This window comes from Pelodiscus sinensis, chromosome 13 (genome assembly GCF_049634645.1).
Source record: "Pelodiscus sinensis isolate JC-2024 chromosome 13, ASM4963464v1, whole genome shotgun sequence".
NCBI lineage: Eukaryota > Metazoa > Chordata > Testudines > Trionychidae > Pelodiscus > Pelodiscus sinensis.
The window spans coordinates 34,388,011-34,407,695 of record NC_134723.1 but is presented as its reverse complement, the minus strand read 5'-3'; positions in this window follow the sequence as shown (position 1 = coordinate 34,407,695).

Genomic DNA, 19,685 nt, shown 5'->3' with positions numbered 1-19,685 from the left:
ACCTTTTTATATATATGTAAATACCAAACCCTCACAGGGATGGACTTGTTTTTGTGAACTTTCAAAAAAAAGTCAGTGAAAATACTTTTTTGCTTGTACAGGTTGCTCCTCTATAAACCAGAACTCTCTGGTCTAGCAACCTCCGTGGTCTGGAAGGATGTTGGATGTTCCAGGATAAGAGAGTCATGGCACACTGTGGAGTTGGAGGGGCCGGGAGCCTGGCCTGATGTGGGAGGGACGACACACAGCCCAGCTGGACTGGGGGGGAGAGGTGGAAGCCAGTAGCCCAAGCGCGCGGCTCAGCAGGGCTATGGGGCAGGGAGGAGAGAGAAGCCAGGAAGCCCGGTGGGAGAGGTAGGGCACAGGGTGGGACCAGAAGCAGAGGGGCAGAAATGACCTCCCCTGGTCTGGAATAATCCTTCATCTGGGACCAATCAGGTCCTGAGGTGCTGGACCAAAGAGGTCCAACTTGTATTTAAACATTTCCCTGTAATACTAGAAATGGTCACACTCAACATTGTTCTAGGGCAGGAGAACAAGAACCAGACACTGACTGGGGGTGCTCCACACAAGAAACTGTTACCAGTTGTACCAGTATAACCCCCAAAGGGCACTCTTCTGGTATAACTAATCTTTTGGGGGTTTATCTGAAACCCCTTCCTGAGCCACATAAGAGAATCAGAAAAAAGTAATACTTATACTGGAACAAGAGTGTCCACATGGGGGAGTTATTCCAGTGTAAATTCACACCTAACCTTTGCCTGTATAATTTTCCCGTATAAGTTTTAGTTGTCCAAATGGGCTGAAATAGAAAAAAGAGACAAACAGCACAGACGGATAAAAAATTAGGCTGATTTTAAATTTACCACTGTAATAATCTATTACTTAGCAGTGTGGGTACAGGATAAGTATATTACTTTTAATCTGGATGGCAGTATCCCTTTTAAATACCTAATGTCAACATTATATAGTTATATAGTCTACCAATAGATTATATATATGTGTATCTATGGCTATGTCTACACTGCAATATCCCGGAAAAACTCCGCTGCATCCAGGCAATGCATCTGCTCTTCTGAATTTTTTTTCGGAAGGGCAGACACGCTCCTTCAGAAGCTCTGAATTCCTCATTTTATGAGGAATAAGGGCTCTTCCGAAAGAGGAAGTCTACACAGGGCCAAATGTCGGAAAAGCCTCTTCTGAAAAAAGAATTGGAAAAAGGTACGCAAATTGCAATCCGCAATTTGCGTACCTTTTTCTGAAAAATCCCCCCAGCAGTGTAGACATAGCCTATGTGTGTGCGCGCACACACATACTACGTGGCGCTCAGGTAGCAATGTCTACAGTTAAGACTCCCTAATGCTTTGTGAGCACGTAATTCAGGGATGGCAAAAATTTTTGACGGGGAGGGCCACTCCAAACCTTTGGTAACTGATCAAGGCCATTGGGTGCATGAGAGGGTGTGGGTCTGAGGGAGTTTGGGTGAGGGGCTTTGCAGTGCATGAAGCTTTCTCTTTCTCCCTCCTACCCTCCCCCAGCCTCTACCGGCACATAGAGGCAGATAGCCAGCCAGCCACTCTGAGCTTTGGGGCTGCTCCCTGCCTGAGGGTCCAGTGGGGTGGGCCAGATTAAAAGGGTTGGAGGGCTGAATTCAGCCCTCAGGCCATATTTTACCCACTCCTGATCTAACTGACGATAGTAACATCATGCATATGCAGAAGCAGGCAGAAAATAAAGTTTCACAAGCAACCTAAAGTCAGGTGTTTTCAGCGTTTGACTTTTCAACTTTTCAACCTTAGTGTTCTTAAATAATTTTTTTTATTCTTTCTCTCTTTATATGTGTGTGTGTAATGTTAGTACCCCTTGTATTTAAGAAGTTTCAAAAGAACTGTGTTGTACTGTCACAAAGTATCATTGCTGGGGGAAAAACAGCTTGTTACTCACTCAAGAAAAATAAATCCTTGACCCTACTCAAGACCTGTTTAGCAGTGGCGCCGTTCACTCCTTATGAAAGTGAGTGGGTGGGAAAACAGTCTATGCTGACTTTTATCCTGGCTATGTGAACTGTGCAAAGCATATAGCCTTTCAGTAGATGGTTGATAAAAGTCAGCTACTCCTCTACTTGCAGTTAGCAAGCCCCAAAAGAAGCACGGATTGCAAACATGAAACTGGAGTCTCCCACTCAGTGTTTGAGAAGGACATACCCTTTCACAGCCTCTATTTGCTTGGGGGAACCGTGCTTATCTGTATTCAGATGATTTATTTCTTTAGATTAATGAGTCAAATTGGCTTGCTACCAAGCCCACAGTAAAGTCTCTGTTTTCATGGGACTATCCTAAACCACATGGAGTTTCATTGCTTGTTTGTTTTCTGAAGCTGGATTTTTATCGAGATTGTAAACTAGAATTTGGCTTTATTTTGCAGATGCAAGGCAGCCCACACTGTTTTGATCTGCAAGCAAAATATAGCCTTCTTAGAGTTCAAGGTGGACTACTAAATCAGGCCTTCTGGAACTAGAGAAACAAAACCCAGCTAATCATGGGAGCACAGTAGGAATATTTCTGTTCATCTCTGCAGATATGTAACCAGAGCAGGAGAAACAAGGCAATAATAATCAGCAACTTGAGGGAATTTGCTTTCATATGGCATTGAGGAATACAGCAGGGTCATATTGTCACCCCATCCTTTCCTTATGAATATAATAATATTGAAATCAACCTCCCTGAGATAATCAATGCAGAAGGTGGATGAGAATTCAAGATTCATCTCTCCCCATCCTGTATTAAGGGTATGTCCCTTTTGCAATACTTTAAGAACAAGGAGCAATGGTCTTAAGTTACAGTGGGGGAGGTCTAGGTTGGATATTAGGAAAAACTATTTCACTAGGAGGGTGGGGAAGCATTCGAATGGGTTCCCTAGGGAAGTGGTGGAATCTCCATCCCTAGAGGTTTTTAAGTCCCAGCTTGACAAAGCCCTGGCTGGGTTGATTTAGTTGGGATTGGTCCTGCTTTGGGCAGAGGGCTGGACTTGATGACCTCCTGAGGTCTCTTCCAGCCTTAGGATTCTATGATTCTAAGACACCATTTAAGGTGTTTATTTAGGATTACACATATCAAAATGCTCTATTACTCCATACAATAGCATGAAGATCATAGGGACCCTGCCTCTCATGACATCACACAAAGGATACCTTAGCACTGCATATTTCCTACCCTACTGATCCTCGTAGCTACAGTTACATCAGATTCTTTGAGCTACAGATTTCAAAGATACTCTAATTTTCAACCCTGGGGTTGGTGCATTTATTGAAATGAACATGGCGGTGATGTTCTTAGTAGAACTGTCTGAGCTATATTCACTAAAAAGAACTTGTATTTGTCAGGACAAGCCGCTCAGTATGAAATGTTCACTAACAAATATCAATGAAAGAAATTCCAAGATTGGTGGCTTCACCTAAAAAAGGTAACGTAAAGAACATTTTGTTTTTGGTCGGATAATAATACAAGACTGTAGGGAAGGCAGAATAACCAATAGGAGTGCTGGGTGAATAATCAGTAATAAATTATTGATTAGACTAATTTCACCATTTTCTCCCGTTTGTCAGTTGCCATAAGCTGTCCCTATATTCTCAAATTTGTTACTGGAAATTAAGTGTCTGTCCCTAATTCTTGAACCTCCAGCTCATTTGTAAGAAGTGTGTTGAGAGTGGCACTTAGTGCTGAAAATTTAAAATTCATGCTATTTCAGCTGCACACATAAGTCACACATTTTCTTTCCCTCTGAGGATTCCGCAGTGTTATCCATACATAAATTTTCCTCAGCTTAGTTAAACTGGTACAACCCTCATATGGATGTACCCATTTCAGTTTAAAGAGATGTATTTAGTTTTAGCTTCAACCAGTTCCTAGCCACCTCATCATCTCCAGCTTGATTCTGGCCTGCATATTTATACCTGCCTCTGGAAATTTCCACTACATGCATCTGACGAAGTGGGTCTTTGCCCACGAAAGCTTATGCTCCAACACTTCAGTTAGTCTATAAGGTGCCACAGGACTCCTCGCCGCTTCTGCATGTAGACACATCCTTAGACTCAGGTGTCTGGTGTCAATACTTGCATTTAAGAATCTAAAATTCACTTTTATTAGCAGTCTTCAATATTTACTTGAATTTCCATTTTTTTTTTTGACAAATGGTCCCGTCAGTAAAGTCATATGCTGGAATATTTGTGGAAAAGGTGAAATTCTCTTTCCAGAGGAATAGCCTGGGTTCTATGCATTAGTGACACTATTTTGAGTGAAATTTACTTGGCCCTCTGCAAGGGCAAATTTCACCCCAAGCGAACACTATAAGGAAACAAAGAGACTATTGCTAAAAACTGTGCTTAAAAATTGAAACATGTATTTACAGAACATTTTTGTTTGAGTAGGAGGGATTTTGAGCATTGGCCTGCTAAACCCAGGGTTGTGAGTTCAATGCTTGTGGAGGCCATTTGGGGCAAAAATTTGTCAGGGATGGTACTTGGTCCTGCTGTGAAGGCAGGGAACTGGACTTGATGACCTTTCAAGGTCCCTTCAAGTTCTAGAAGCTAGGCAATCTCCATTAATTTAATTCTACTCATCTCTAACAATGGCATCTCCTCAACCCTGAGCCCCAGAATCTGTTCAGCCCCATGCCAAATCTAACACAGACCCGTGTCCTTGATAAAAAGTCTCAGAGGGGTAGCCGTGTTAGTCTGTAACTTTAAAAACAACAAGAAGTCCAGTGGCATCTTAGAGACTAAAAAATGTATTAGGTCGTGAGTTATCATGGGTAAAACCCACATCAGATGAGCTGAAGTGGAAATTACAGAATTTGGGGTATATAAAACAGCAAAAAAAATTGCCCATCAATTGTAGGACCAGTGTTAATTAATCTGCCCATCAACTGTAGGACCAGTGTTAATTAATCTAATTAAGTTGGGGTGGATGTGCCTCATTTACAATATTTGGTGTGGAAATATGAATATCAAAGATGGGGAAATTGCCTTTGTGGTGTGTTAATCTACAGTTAAGATCTTTATTCAGGCCTACACTGATAGTACTGAACTTGTAAATGAACTCCAGTTCAGCTGTCTCCTTCTGTAATCAGGTGATAAAATTCCTTTGTAGAAGAATGGCTACTTTTACATCCATTATTTAAATGGAAGTTAAAGTGTCCAAGGAAGTTAAAATGTTCCCCTACAGTTCTATGTGTGTTACCATTCCAGTCATCTGAAGAAGTGGGTTTTGCCCACGAAAGCTCATGATAACATCTACATGTTCTGTAAATGGTACTACTAAACTATTTGTTGTTTTTTACGTTTTTCCTGTTACAGACTAATTCAGCTACCCCTCTGAAACCATTCCTGATGTCTGATTTACGTCCATTCATCCTTGGTGCAGAGACTGTTGGAACTGAGAAAGAGAAAAACAGTTGTTAGCTCTGTGCTGCTCCTGGCGTAGGGAAAGTGAGTAATGCTGTAGCTTTCTTGAATGCTGGCTCATGTCGTAATATTACTGGCATTTTATGCTCACATAAAGATCAGAGCTGGACAAATAGTGGAAAAAATTAATAATGAACGATTATGCAATGAAAAAAGTGCCCAAATGTGCAAAGAGTATTAATCACAACAAATTATACAACCAGCTCTAATTAAGGTCGGATTCTAGTGGCTTTTTTATTGACATTCGCACAATATTCCATCTCTATTCATTGCACAACACTAACTGAGCCAAGACTTCTTTGCTGTATAGATTCCCCTGTGTCCGTGGAGACAAGTCAGTGCTCTAGCATACCCAGTTCAGCCCTTTCTCTAAAGGAGGTTCACAGGAAATAAGACCACAGCTTGCATGTGTCAGCAATTTTATCTTTACTGTCAAATCCAAGCATGACTCATGCATTTTCCGAACATGCCATCGTCACCAAACACTGGTCTGTGAGTTCAATCCTTTTCCTTCATGAGGCATTTGAGATTACCATGTGTCACACACTTGGTTGGTTAGTTTGTGCTCACAATCAGTTACACTTCATCTTCTTTTTTCGTGCATCGCAAAGAGTGCAGGTGTCAGTGTGTACCAGCATCGAAATACTTGCATAGCTGTCTCATTGTCCTATGAAGGTTGAGCTATTGGTCAACCTGCAGCAGAGAGACTGGTGTTTGCAGTGTGTATTAGCCAGAGGTGGACTCAAACCAATGCTCATGATCAGTGGTTTTCAAACTACAGGTCACGACCCAGTACTGGGTCATGGAATGTCAAGCTAGGTTTTGTTGCTACAGGGGGATAAGGTGACCAGTGGGTACCTGTCCTGTATCACAGTCTGTGCTGTGCCCCAGAAGCAGCTGGCTGCAGGCCCAGCTCCTAGGTAGGAGAGGGGAACACCAGCTCCACACTCCCACTCTCTGGGCACCTGCTGCCTTCTGCTTTTGGGGTGCAGCATGGTCTGCGGTGCCAGTAAGGCAGGAAGCTGCCTTAGCGCCCCCACTGCACCATTAACCGAGAGCCACTCGAAGTAAGCCTCTCCTGCCCCAGCCTTCCCCACCTCCAAAGCCAGAGTCTCCTCCTACACTCCAAAGCTCCCATCCTCAGCCATCTCAGAGCCCACTCTCTAGTCAAATTATGTTGGGTCATGGGCATCAACAATTTTCTTCAACTGGGTCATGAGAAAAAAAAGTTTGAAAATCACTGCCCTAGATCTGTACATTTTGGGGAAGCTTAGATCTTGGCTGGATTCCCTGCCCCTCATCCTAGTTCTAAATATTCCTCAACTTTAGGGAACTTTGGACTGGATCCAACCTTTGTGACCGAGGCTACATCTACACTGCAGAGTCTTTGCGCAAAAACTCACGGAGCGTCCACACTACAAGTGCATTTTTGTGCAAGAAAAAGTACAGTAGATTGTCAGAAGACAGGGCTTTTTGCACAAGAGTTATTCCTCTTTCTATGAGGAATATGCCTTTTTGCACAAGAGCTCTTATGCAAAAAGGCATGTGTGGACAGACAACAGGGGTTTCTTGCGCAAGAAACCCCTATCGGAAAAAGCACTGGTGTTCTGATGGCCATTCTGCGAATGGCCATCAGAGCTTTCTTGTGCAAGAGCGTCCATGGCAACGTGGATGCTCTCTTGCACAAAAGCACATGGCAGTGTGGATGCACTCTTGTGCAAGAACTTTTTGCAGAAGATCTCTTCCGCAAAAAGTTCTTGCACAAGAAGCCTGCAGTGTAGACGTAGCCTAAGACTTCTCCATAATTTTACCTAAACTCTGCAAATACAGAATGTTTTGAGGGTGAAATTTTCCCATAGGAAATACAGGGAAAGGTTGTCATGAGCACACTGCCAAGAATGCATTTATTAGGGAATTTAGAAAGGCCTGCTGGTAAACTGATAGCTGAGGGGAAGTCTTCATAACACTAAATGGCATCTGAGTGACATGAGAATATTAAGAATTGGTCTTGTAGTTAAGGCATAGGACTTGAGAGATCTGGTTTCAATGACAATGTTACTGTGAGCAATATTTCCTCTGTCTGTCTTTGTTTAATTTGTCCTTTGTTCCGGGCAGGGACTCTCCCTCCCTAAGTGCCTAGCATAGCAATCTCAGTTGATTAGTTAATCACAGGGTGACAGGCTCAGAAGGAGTCACGCTAACATCTCGATACAATTTCATTCCTGTTATTAGAAGAATAACACCCCGTTATTCCAGTTTCACCACAACAGACTCTAGACATCTTTCCCTGGGAAGGCATGTCAAACTGTGCAGTGGCTCTGAAAGAAAGATAACTGGAACTAGCATGAAGCTGTCAAGCACATATTTTACTTTTGACTTGCTCGAGGATCTGAAAACTCTTCCCAGAGGCTGAAGAGCAAAGCCAACTGTGTGCAGGTCTGGTTTGGAACACACTATTCAACTTGAGCAATGGATTAGATACACTGCTCTCATCGCACTTGTTTTAAACAATTTCTGCAACTCATGCATTGGAACTATTTGCATTAATTTGTTCATTTATTAGAACATTTAGGGAAGTCGGTTTTAGTTGCTCCATCAGTTTAAGATCCATACAAACTAAAGACCCTAATAGCCTTACTCATGCAAGTAGCCTCAGGTGAGCAATGATTGCAAGTGGGAGCTCTAGGCTGGATATTAGGGAAAACTATGACACTAGGAGGAGGATGAAGCGCTGGAATGGGTTACCCAGGGAGGTAGTGGAATCTCCATCCCTAGAGGTTTTTAAGTCCCAGCTTGAAAAAGCCCTGGCTGGGTTGATTTAGTTGGGGTTGGTCCTGCTTTGGGGAGGGGGTTGGACTCGATGACCTCCTGAGGTCTCTTCCAGCTCTATGACTCCACGATTCTAAGATCAGGCCTTACTTAGGAATCGCCTTAAAAAAGGAGTACTTCATTAACAGAAACCCAATGCCACTGCAGTCTGCATGCAAGAACAGCTTTCCTCAGTATGAATAACCCAAGGGAAACCACAACATATGGAATCCTTAGTTCTTGGAGAACAAGTAGTGCCTCAGGAGGAAGCTGCTGATTTCTGTCTATGCTGCAGTGTGGAAGAGAGCTGCACTCTTCTCACACAATTTGATGGCTTGTCTGCTTCCATTCAGATATGCATGGGTGGTGGGTGAAGATAGGACTGAGGGAGACAAGACCCCAGTCCCACCCCCAGCCCTGCCCCTTCTGCCTAGGCCCTGCCCTTCCCAGGAGCCAAAGGCTCCTGTCTGCCCAGAACACCATGGGGAGGTGGGGTGGTGCGCGGCCCCAGCCTCCCTGGCCTTGGAGCATAGGAAGGGCAGGGTGCATGGGGACAGCAACACTCCATAGGGCAGTAAGCGTTCTGGGGGCAGAGTATGGGTAGGGCCAGTCTGGTGGTTTGGGACGGCAATGCTTTCCCCCACCTGTTATACCCACTACCCCTGCAGTTGTGGTATTTTAAAAATGTCCTTGCACTTCATTATGACACTTTTGCTGACTGAGCTGCCAATCATAAACTCATTGGCCTGGAAGGGTCCTTGAGAGTCATGGTCTTTGCAACAGTGTCACACTGTTGACTCATATTTAGCTTGTGACCCACTTTGACCCCCAGATCCTTTTCCACAGTGCTCCTTCCTAGACAGTCATTTCCCATTTGTATGTGTGCAACTGACTGTTCCTCCCAAAGTGGATCAGTTTGCAGTTGTCCTCATAGAATTTCATCCTATTTATTTCAGACCGTTTCTCCAGTTTGTCCAGATCATTTAGGATTTTGACCCTATCCTCCAGTGCACCTGCAACCCGCCCCAGCTTGGTATCATCCACAAACTTTAGAAGTGTACTCTCTGTACCATTATCTAAATCACTGGGTGAAGATATTGAACAGAAGTAACCCCTGTGGGATCCCACGTCCTTTCATCATGACTGTGAACTGCTGATAATTACTGTCTGGAGGGTTTTCCAACCAATCATGAACCCACCATCTAGTAGCTCTGTCTAGGTTGCATATCCCTAGTTATTTTATGAGAAGGTTGCATGAGACAATAATGATGGCAATTAAAGTTTTTTTCCCATGAGTGAGTCCTGAAGCCCTCTCTGGTACGTGTGGTCTATAAATAAGTCATTTCTAACAAGTCTGACTAGTTAACCTTTTTCCCTTCAGGTCAAACACGTAGGCTGTAATTGTGTAAGGATTATTTGACCAGCCCAACTGAGCTGTTAGCACTATAGAAAATAAGGAGAGCCAGGCCCTGTTCTCAAGATGCCAATCGGTCTAAACAGTCAGCCAACATCCTTCCAGCCTAACACTGATATAAGTCCCTTGAAATGCTTGACCGCCAGAGACATACAACAAATTCATTAAAACATAGAGATTGTTTTATTAACACATGCACGTGGCACAGACAATGTCACCAATGCCTTTGCAAAGTGCTTAGAGATCCATAGATGCTATATAAAAATTCTCATTAGTGCATCTAATAGGGAAGGAGTAGAGGCAAGAAGGCTTTATTTGCACTCATTTTGGGTGAACTGTGTTACTTTCTCATGGTTTGTGAATACGTAGTCATGATAAATGTGTGCTGTCAACAGGTAGCACCAAACCTGCAACCTCTAGAGCTTAGTGCATGAGCCTACAGCTTGGGCATAAACCCAACTGCCACTCATCTAAGGCTGTAGAGCAAACTCATCCTCTCTCTCTGTAGTTAGCAGTGAGGAACCGAAGGCACAGGGGCTGGATCCAGCCCCCAAAGCTCAGGGCTTCTACCCCCCAGGACTGGGGAGCCCACGTTAATGCTCCAGCCCCCTCGCTATTCCTCTGCGGGGCTGGAGCACACAAAATCTACTAGTCTGGGCCCTCCGAGGCTCTGGTGTGTGGGGAGTGTCTTTTTTCTTCTCAGTCGGGGGCTACGTCAGTGAGGGTTTGCTTGTTTGTGTGTGTGTTTCTACCCCTGACTCTTTTTTTGAAATCTACTCGACAGTGATGTCCCATGAAGAAGCATAAATGTGAAATTTTTTAAAAAGCAAAATATATTTTCTGGAGACTATTTGCATAAAATAAAACAGCCTTGGGACACAGAGAGGGCACTGGTTACTTACTGACCAGTAATATTTCAAGCTGAAATCTTCACGGCTCACCCCATGTGTTGCCACAGACAGCTATGCAAAGCAGATGGATCGTGCTGCCACGTAGAACAGAAGAGCTTTGCACTGGTACGAGAGATGTTGTACAGGCACTCAAGTGGAGAATCAGGTCCTGTGATAGGAACAAAGGCCCAAATTTCGCTCTCCTCAGTCCAGTAAAAGCTGCGTGTAGTCAATAGGAGCAGCCCAGATTACGTTTCCTCTTCCACACCTTCTCCTTTTGTTTGTGCTGAGGAAGTTGCTTGCTGATAAAGTCCTGCTGCTTTTCGGTTTGAATTAAATATCGACCGGTTGTATCTGTGAATCTAATAAAAAGAGTGGCTTTGCTGCAGACACCATTAAGGCGTTAACGCATGACCGAGTAATAGGGAGTCCCGCTCTCCGTTCAGCAACAGAGAGCTGCCAAGATGCCTCCTCGAATGACTCAGGTAAAGCCCTTTTATTGCCGGAATTCCCTTGCCTCAGCCAAGCATTTGGGGAGGGCTGAGTTGAGAATGGAGACGGCTCTTGCGGCTAATTCTTCTAAGCTAACGTGCTTTTGAAAAAATGCTTCTGTTGATTTTCCATTGTGCTCTCAGGGTCTGACTTGCCAGCTCTACTGGACACCACCAAACTGGCAGCCAGCCCCAATGAGTGGACTGTCTGAGGCAGCATGCTCTTGCTCTAAACTCAGCTGCTATTAGCTTGTGCTCTGAGCCCAGCCCCAGAGCAATGAGGCAATGGGGAGGGAGTGGGAGGCAGGTGAGAGTGGGGAATCATTTATTAGACCCATTTTGCAATGTGCTCCCATCTGACATGGCTAGGCCCAACTGCTTCTTCCCTCCCCTCCCTGCTCAGATGCATGGGCATCCTGCTCTCCCCGCCCCGGCACACCCCCAAACACGAGTGGATGTAAGTGGGCTGTTCCTTATGCAGGCTACACAAAGTGGGGGAATCTGCCCCCTGCTATGCTGCTGCAGTAAGGCAGAGCACAGTCCAGACAGCAGAGAGGCAGAAGCATTTGCTTCCATAAGGCTCTGGAGCGGGTCCTCCCCTCCCCCGACTGGGGTACCTCAGGGCGAGCCTGTGAAAACCTGCGGACCTAGGTCAATTTGTGCCAGCTGGCTGTGAGTCACCACACAAGTACCCCTGAACACACATTTCCCCTCACTATGGTGACATTCCCACTGGTGGGGAAAAGGGGTTAAATTCTCCCCGCCTCTCCCAAGAAGATAAATCCCTTCTCACGACCTCTCACATGTGCAGTGAGAACCCCACCAGAAATGGTTTCAAACCTATTAAAAAAAAAGCAAAGGAAGGATCTGATCCCACAAACCCCCGTGCAAAAGGAAGCCCTGACGCTGGTGAATCGTTCTAGAGAAACCAATGTTCACCATCACTAGGCTATTCAAGGGCCTGAGCTAAAGCCACTGGAGTCTGGGTAAAGACTCCTGTTGGCTTCAGATCAAGCCATGGGGGCAGGGGTGGGGAAACTTTTTTGGGTTGGGGGCTGCCGACCCACAGAAAAATCAGTTGGAGCCACACAAAAGCGAAGCCAAAAAACCCCAAACAAACAAAAAAAACCAACCCCCCCCCCCCCTGCAAACCTACTGACTGAGAAGCAGAAAGACACTCCCCCCATTCGCCTCACACATCAGAGCCTAGGGAGGCCCTGGCTACCAGATTTTGTGGGTCCCCTATGCTCTGGGGTGAGGCCAAAAATGAGGAGTTAGGTGTGTAGGAAGGGGCTACTGGGATGCGGACATGAGGTGTGGGGGCTGGGTGGGAGGGAGGGTGCAGGAGTGGATTGGGGGTTGATGGGTCTGAGAGGGTGCTAGAGCGGGCAGGGAGCGGGAGGGCTGAGCAGGAGGGAGGATATAGGAGCAGAGGGGAGGTGTGGGGTCTGGGCAGAATAAAGCTGCAAGGCTGGAGCACCAGCATTGGCTCCCTAATGCTGGGGAGGAGCCCCAAGCCTTGGGGACCAGATCCAAACAAGCCTGGCTCACAGGCCAAAGGCTCCCCCTCCCCCTACACTAGAGAGTAAGGACTATGTGGATTTGCAGTTAGTGTTTTCTGTAAGCTGAGCATTTGGGTGGCCACCCAGGAGAGATTCAGGTGCTGCTCAGCTGATTAGCAGAGCGCCCAATGCTGCCTACAGCATGTTTCCACTGGTGGTGCATGTCCACACATGCCTTGGTGCACATAATAAAATTTGTTCCACCTATGGATGGAAAAAATTAGAGGGAACATTGGTTTGCAGGACTGGGCCCAGAAAGATCACTGCTTTTCAATGTTAGCCTAACCACGTGCCCATTGTCACGAGCAGGAGTCCTGACACTGACCACTGGGAGTAGAAGCTGGCCCCAAGATAGCAAGACAGTGATTTCCAATTTGCAACCTTTATAAGTAGCAGCACAGGCTGATCCGTCGCTCTTAATGGTGGCTGCACATGCTGGCACTTATGGATTCATCCTTCAACCCACATTCATTCCATTTTCAAGCTGCTTTTCAGAGCACACAGCTTGTCTTTCAAATAAGAGCTGTGTGCTCCGAAAATAACTAAACTCAATGGCTCTGCTACACAACAAAGCCTACTCTTCCTGTGCTCTCATGGCTACCTGCCCACTGCACTCCCAGGGGTGGAGAGGCAGAGGCTGCCAAAAAGGAGGTGAGTAACTCCAGTTTAAAAACTGCAAGTGTTGGAGCAAGAAAAATAGAATGCTTTTGAGAAGTTATAAACTCAGCTGACTTGCAGACGTGGGCTTCTTATTACTTTCCCCTAGACAAGCCCCCATTAGAATGCAGGAATATAAAACACTGACTTCTCCCTACCCAGAATAGAGACAGAAAGTGACCCATACAGCCTGATTCTCGTTATCAGTACCATTCACTTCATGTTAGCGTTCAGATCGGGACCTCTTTGTGTGGGGTGCTGTACGAACCCAGTTAAAAGACAATCCCTATCCCCCAGGTCTTACAGCCTAAACAATTCACACCAGAGCGAAGGCAGGGAATAGAGACAGAACTCACAAGCAACCACAGAGGGAGGAGGAATTGGCAGAGCTCGGAGAGTTATGGAGTGTGTGGTTGGTATTTGGGTTTTCACTAGGGGGTGGGGGAAAGGTGATGGAAGGCAGGCATAGGGAAGTTAGAAACAAGGGAGGGAAGTGGGTAGCCTATGCTCCCTACCTGCCTCATTCGGGGCAGCATGTGGCAGGTGTTGTGACAAAGGTGGGCCTTAAGGAGGGATCCAAACACTCAGCCCCATGCGTTCCAGTGCGGGTGCTAACTTTTAAAAGTACCAGGGGAGGGGGTGTCTTGGACCTCTGGCTCCGCCCCACCCCATCCTTCCTGCCCAGTTCCATCCAGAGATGGGTTTACGGTGAAACATATGGTGCCCTGGCATGGCCCTTCCCCCAATAACATGGTGTCCTGGACTGTGGGGGAGTCACCAGGCCCTGCACCCCCTCCACAGTCAGACGTGACTCTCAGCAAGCAGAACAGAAGGCTTATTGGTTCACTGGGCCACAGCGTAGCACAGACTGGATACAGGAGCCAGGAGCAGTCAGTCCAATCCATCCTGGGGATTGGGGGGCCACACACCAGGGCTGTGGGCTCCTGCCAGCCCCCCCCCCCCCCCCCCCCGCCATCCGGCTAGATTCCCTTCTCCCTAAGCCAGCCGAAAAACTAAACTCACACACCCAGCAACTGATCTTCACCCTCTAGGGAGCCCTGACTACTCTTCTGTCCTGCTTCCCCGGCCCAAGATGTTATCTGCTGCCACCTGGTCCTCAAGACTGAGAGACTGCACATACTTCCACACTGAGTCGTGCCCAGACTTCCTCTCCCCATCCAGGGAAACTGAGGCACGCACACACACAGTTACTACAGACCAGAACAGGACAGTAGAATTACATACAACACAACAAAGCAAACAGAGTGATTACAGGGACTACAAGAGCGAATACAGTCCCCACTACATCACACATGGGGCCCCCTGAGACAGGCAGTCCGGCACCGGGTCCAGCATCTCCTCCTGTACAGGGAGTGGCCACTTTGCAGGGGGAGAAGGAAGTCTCTCTGTAGAGAGGGCTGTGGGGGGGAAGAAGGACAGGGAGGCTCAGCTGCAGGCTGCAGCCTCAGGAGGGCTGGCAGGAGGTGGTGAGCAGTGCGAGCACAGGCTGGAAGGCTTCAGAGGAGAATGGGGCAGCTGCTCAGCCGGCCAGAGAAAAGCGGCGCTTTGAAGCCAGAAAGCGCCGCTTCGCTCCAGCCGCTGCCTGTGCTGTTACCCAATGCTCCTGTGAAGCCTTCCAGCCCATGTTCGTGCTGCTGGCCGCCACCTGGTGAGTGGCAGCTGCCTGCGGGTGAGGGGAAGAGCAGCCGGGGGATGGAGAGTCTGGGGCGCTCAGGTGGCCAATGGAACTGTGCCCCCCCCCACACACAGTTAGATAGAGCACATGTGGGTCTCTGCCCACATCTCCAGGCCAGCCAGTGCAGGGCCACTGCGGCGCCTGAAGCTGTCATCCACAGCCACAGAGATGATTTTTTTATAAAGCACCCCTATCCAAAGCAGTTCGCAATAGTTAGCTAATGGTACCAACAATAGTTGGAAAGATCATTAAGTGGTCTACCGAGACCCTCAGCAATTTTCAAGTGGTCTGTGAAAAAAAAGTTAGACTCCAAAAACAATCCAGGCACCTCACTTTTTTCATTTACTTTTTATTACTTATAATCTAGAAGGATTGAAAAAAAAAGAATGAAAAATGGGAGGGGCAGGAAGAGAATGTTATTTTTCTTCGCTCGGTCCCCAAGGGGGCCCCAAAAAAGAAATTGAGCATAAGACCCCACTAACTCTAAATCCACCACTGGTTCCATCCCTTTCCCAAGCATGCTGCATCCTTGCTCCTCCCTCCATGCTGCAAAACAGCTGATTGGGGTGGGCAGGAGAAGGAGGTGCTGATGGTGGGGCCCACCGGCAGGTGAGCAGTGCTGGGGGATACAGGGAAATGATGGGGGGGGGGAGCTGCTGGTAGGTGCTTAGCACCCACCCATTTTTCCCAGTACATGCTCCATCCCCGGAGCATGCACAGAGTTGGCACCCATGTGTTCCAGAATTGAGCCAAGACCTCCAAACTCATCCATTTCTAAAATAATCCATGTCTGGCTCATTTGATTTGCCTCCAGTTCTGTGCCCCTTTAGAGTGCACATGGGTGATATGTTCATGCTTTTCACCTCAACCACAAGAGCCAGAACCCTTTTTTAAAAGGCCAGCTGCGATTCTCATCTGTTCAGAGGATTCCAGGGGATGGGGCTTGATTTATTAAAAATAAGAGAGCTAAATATCAGTAGGCCTATGATAACATTGTAAGACCTGGCGACTCTGCAGAGTTTTCTAGTTCTACCATGGAATTTTTTCCCCTGCACAACGGCAGCCACAGATAGGGTTCAGCACAGAAAGGTTTATGGGTGAAGTTGACGAGCGAGGGGGTAGAGGCGAGTAGAACAAAGTCAGAGTGGATGTTGTGCTGGGTTAACGTGTGTGAAGGGCCTTAAAGGTACAGCCAGGAAGTTTGTATATGATGCAGAGGTGAAAGGGGAACTGTTGCAAGGCTGATGTGGTAAGACCTGCAAGCCAGGAATATGAGCTTTTCAGCAACATTTGGAAAAGATGTGAAGGGTCAGGCTGCAATAGTTAATGCTAGAAAAGAGAAGATGGCAGTTGTCAAGATGAAAAACAGTGAGGGCCTGGGGGGAGATTTCTAGCTCTGTGGCTAGAGAGGAAAGGCCGAGCCTTAGAGATGTTACACTAGGGGAAAAACAGCAAAATTAGACAGTGCTCAGGCAGTATTCCCTCTAATTTTTTCCATCTATGCATGGATAAATTTTGTTATGTGCACCAAGGCATGTGTGGGTGTGTACCACCAATAGGAACACATGCTGCTAGCTGAGGGTGCTCTGCTCATCAGCTGGGTGGCATCTGAATCTCTCCTAGGTGGTCACCCAAGAACTCAGCTTACAGGGAACGCTGTAGCCTGGGTGTGTGGACCTACAGATGTCACTTAGGTTCTAGGTGTAAGTGACAGCCAGAATGGTCATGTTGTCCCCAGTGACAGAGAAATGAGGCAGAGGCGAGGGTGTTGGGGAGGGAGGGACAAGGCTCCAAAGTGCAGTTTTGGCCATGTTGAATTTGAGATACTGCAAGACCATTCCTGACCAAGGGTACATCTACACAGCAACATTACTTCAATATAACTAGTTATTTCGAAATAACTTAGTCCACATCTATACAGCAGGTAGTTATTTCAAAATAACGTCGAAATACTGTCAAGCTGGAGGACTTCTTACTCCAACTCCTGTAACCTCATTGTATGAGCAGTAAGGGAAGTCAGAGGAAGAGTGCTCTATTTCAAAATAAGTGCTGTGTAGACCCTCCCAATTTTGAAATAAGCTACTTCAATATAAGCTACACAATTAACATAGCTCAATTTGCATAGCTTATTTCGAATTAAGCCCTGCTGTGTAGACATACCTCAAGTGTCAGAAAGACAGGCTGAGAATCTGGATTGCCTGAAGAAACTCAGCTCAGGAGGGGTGAAAGGCAATAAACCTGCCAAATGGAGAACTGATGTTTTACAATGATCTGATCCAGAAAAAGCTTTTGAGGTTAAGTTCCCTTCTCCAGCCCCATTCCTGGGGAATAGGCCCATCTCCTAGAAGAGTGTATTTCAGGATCTGTAACTGACAAGCTGGAGTGAGAAATCCATAAATGTGGTAAAGAGGCGAGATAAGTTCTGACTGCCACGCAGTTACTCAGTTATCTGCCAGAGAACAACAGCTCACTCTAGTTGTTGCTACTCCAATGAAAGATTAGCTCAGAGCTGTCACAGTGGAAATTCAGGATGTATTAACATTTCAGCCTTAGATTCTCAATGCAGTGAGGCAGGAAACATATTTAGCAGTTAAGAGAAAATCAACAGCTGGCTCAGAGTGAGTCTTTATACTTTCTTTCTTTTTTTCCTAAGGCTATGTCTACACTACAGAGTTTTTTTGGAAAAACGGCAATATTTCCGAAAAAACGTCAATTACATCCACACTGCAATCATGTTCTTTTGAAAGAAAATCGAAAAAAAAAAGGTTTTTTTCTGACATTGGTAAACCTCTTTCTACAAGGAAGAAGCCTTTTTCCAAAAGAGCTCAGTTCATAGTAACCACAGCTTAAATGCAAGATAGTGTCCATTCAGTGTGGGCACTATCTTTTGAAAAAGTAGATCACTTTTTCAATGCGCTTTTGCTGTGTAGACACTCTCTTTCGGAAGAAGTTTTTTCGGAAGATCTCTTCCAGAAAAGCTTCTTCCAAAAGAAGCCTGCAGTCTAGACATAGCCTAAGGTGAAAAAACACTAAAATATAAGAATGGGTAGCAGATTGAAAACAAACAAAAGGAAGTTTTTCTTCATGCAGCACACAGTCAACCAGTGGAACTCCTTGCCAGAGGATGTTGTGAAGACTAGGACTTTAACAGTATTCAAAAAAGAACTAGATAAATTCATGGAGGATAGGTCCATCAATGCTTATTAGCCAGAGTGGGTAGGAATGGTGTCCCTAGCCTCTGTTTGTCAGAGGCTGGAAATAGATAACAGGAGAGGAATCTATCCAACCTGCTTTTAAATGTCTCCAGTGATGGAAATAGTGATAGAAATGTAGCTGTGTTAGTCTAGGGTAGCTGAAAGAAAATACAGGACTATGTAGCACTTTAAAGACTAACAAGATGGTTTATTAGTTGATGAGCTTTCCTGGGCCAGACCCACTTCCTCAGATCAAATAGTGGAAGAAAATAGTCACAACCATATATACCAAAGGATACAATTAAAAAAATGAACACATATGAAAAGGACAAATCAAATTTCAGAACAGAAGGGGGATGGAGGGGAAGGTAAATGTCTGTGAGCTAATGATATTAGAGGTGATAATTGGGGAAGCTATCTTTGTAATGGGTAAGATAACTAGAGTCTTTGTTAAGACTCCGGTGTAAAGTGTTGAATTTTAGCATGAATAACAGTTCAGAGGATTCCCTTTCAAGTGCAGTTTTAAAAGGCTTTTGAAGCAGGATGCAGGTAATTAAGTCGTTGAGACAATGTCCTTTCTGGTTGATGGAGATTCCACATGCAGCAAGTGTGGAGAACCAGGCCCTTTCTAAACTACACTGCTTTATAGTAGGGAGGCACAGACATGAAAATTAGGCAAGGTTCCTTTGCCATGACTGGACAGCTGTGAATATCATGTGAGCTAAATGGCAAAGGGCAATAGTACAGGAGTGAGGTCTTGTCAAACAGTCTCTCTATTAAAACCAGCGAGTGAAAAATTCTTCCCCTTGAAACTGTGGTTGGTTTCTCTGCACCATAATCCAATTGCCATTAAATTAATACCATTTGCATTCTAAGTCTTCATGCACAGTATTTATTTTGGCTCCACTTTTGGTTGAAGATGTCTGATTTTGTTGTGGCTCATTGGCACATGTGGCTACATTTTTTTTTAAGCCACCAAGACTAGAATTGTCTCTCTCCCATAAGGGATCCTGGCTTTCACGTATTTGCCTAATTGTTGTTTGCCTAGAAAATGAAATGTGAATCTGAGCTTTGTTGAAGGGGTCTTTACCAATTGCAAGAGCACAGCCAGCAACCAAAAGCAATGCTTCAACAACTTGCAGATTCAGGTTAGAAATCGGTTTTATAAAACCTGGACAAATGTTCTTTTCTTAAGAAGACTGCTTCCCAAAGCAGACTTTTGGAGCCTGTTTTCAGGGCTGGACCCTGAGTTCTCTGGCATTATTTTGCAGCTGTAAATAAATACTTTATAAAATAGTTTATTTTTCTCCTATATTATCTTATTTTAGCATCAACATAATAAAAAACACAATAGTAATGAACTGCTTTCACTTTTCTATTTGTATTTAATGAAGACCTTAGATAGTGCAAGAAACCACAAATTCTGAAATAACTGAAAGTGTAAAAGAAACAGGACAGTGATGGTAAAAGTTTTCCAGTTAAAGGCTTATAAACGGAAACAACATGCACTTT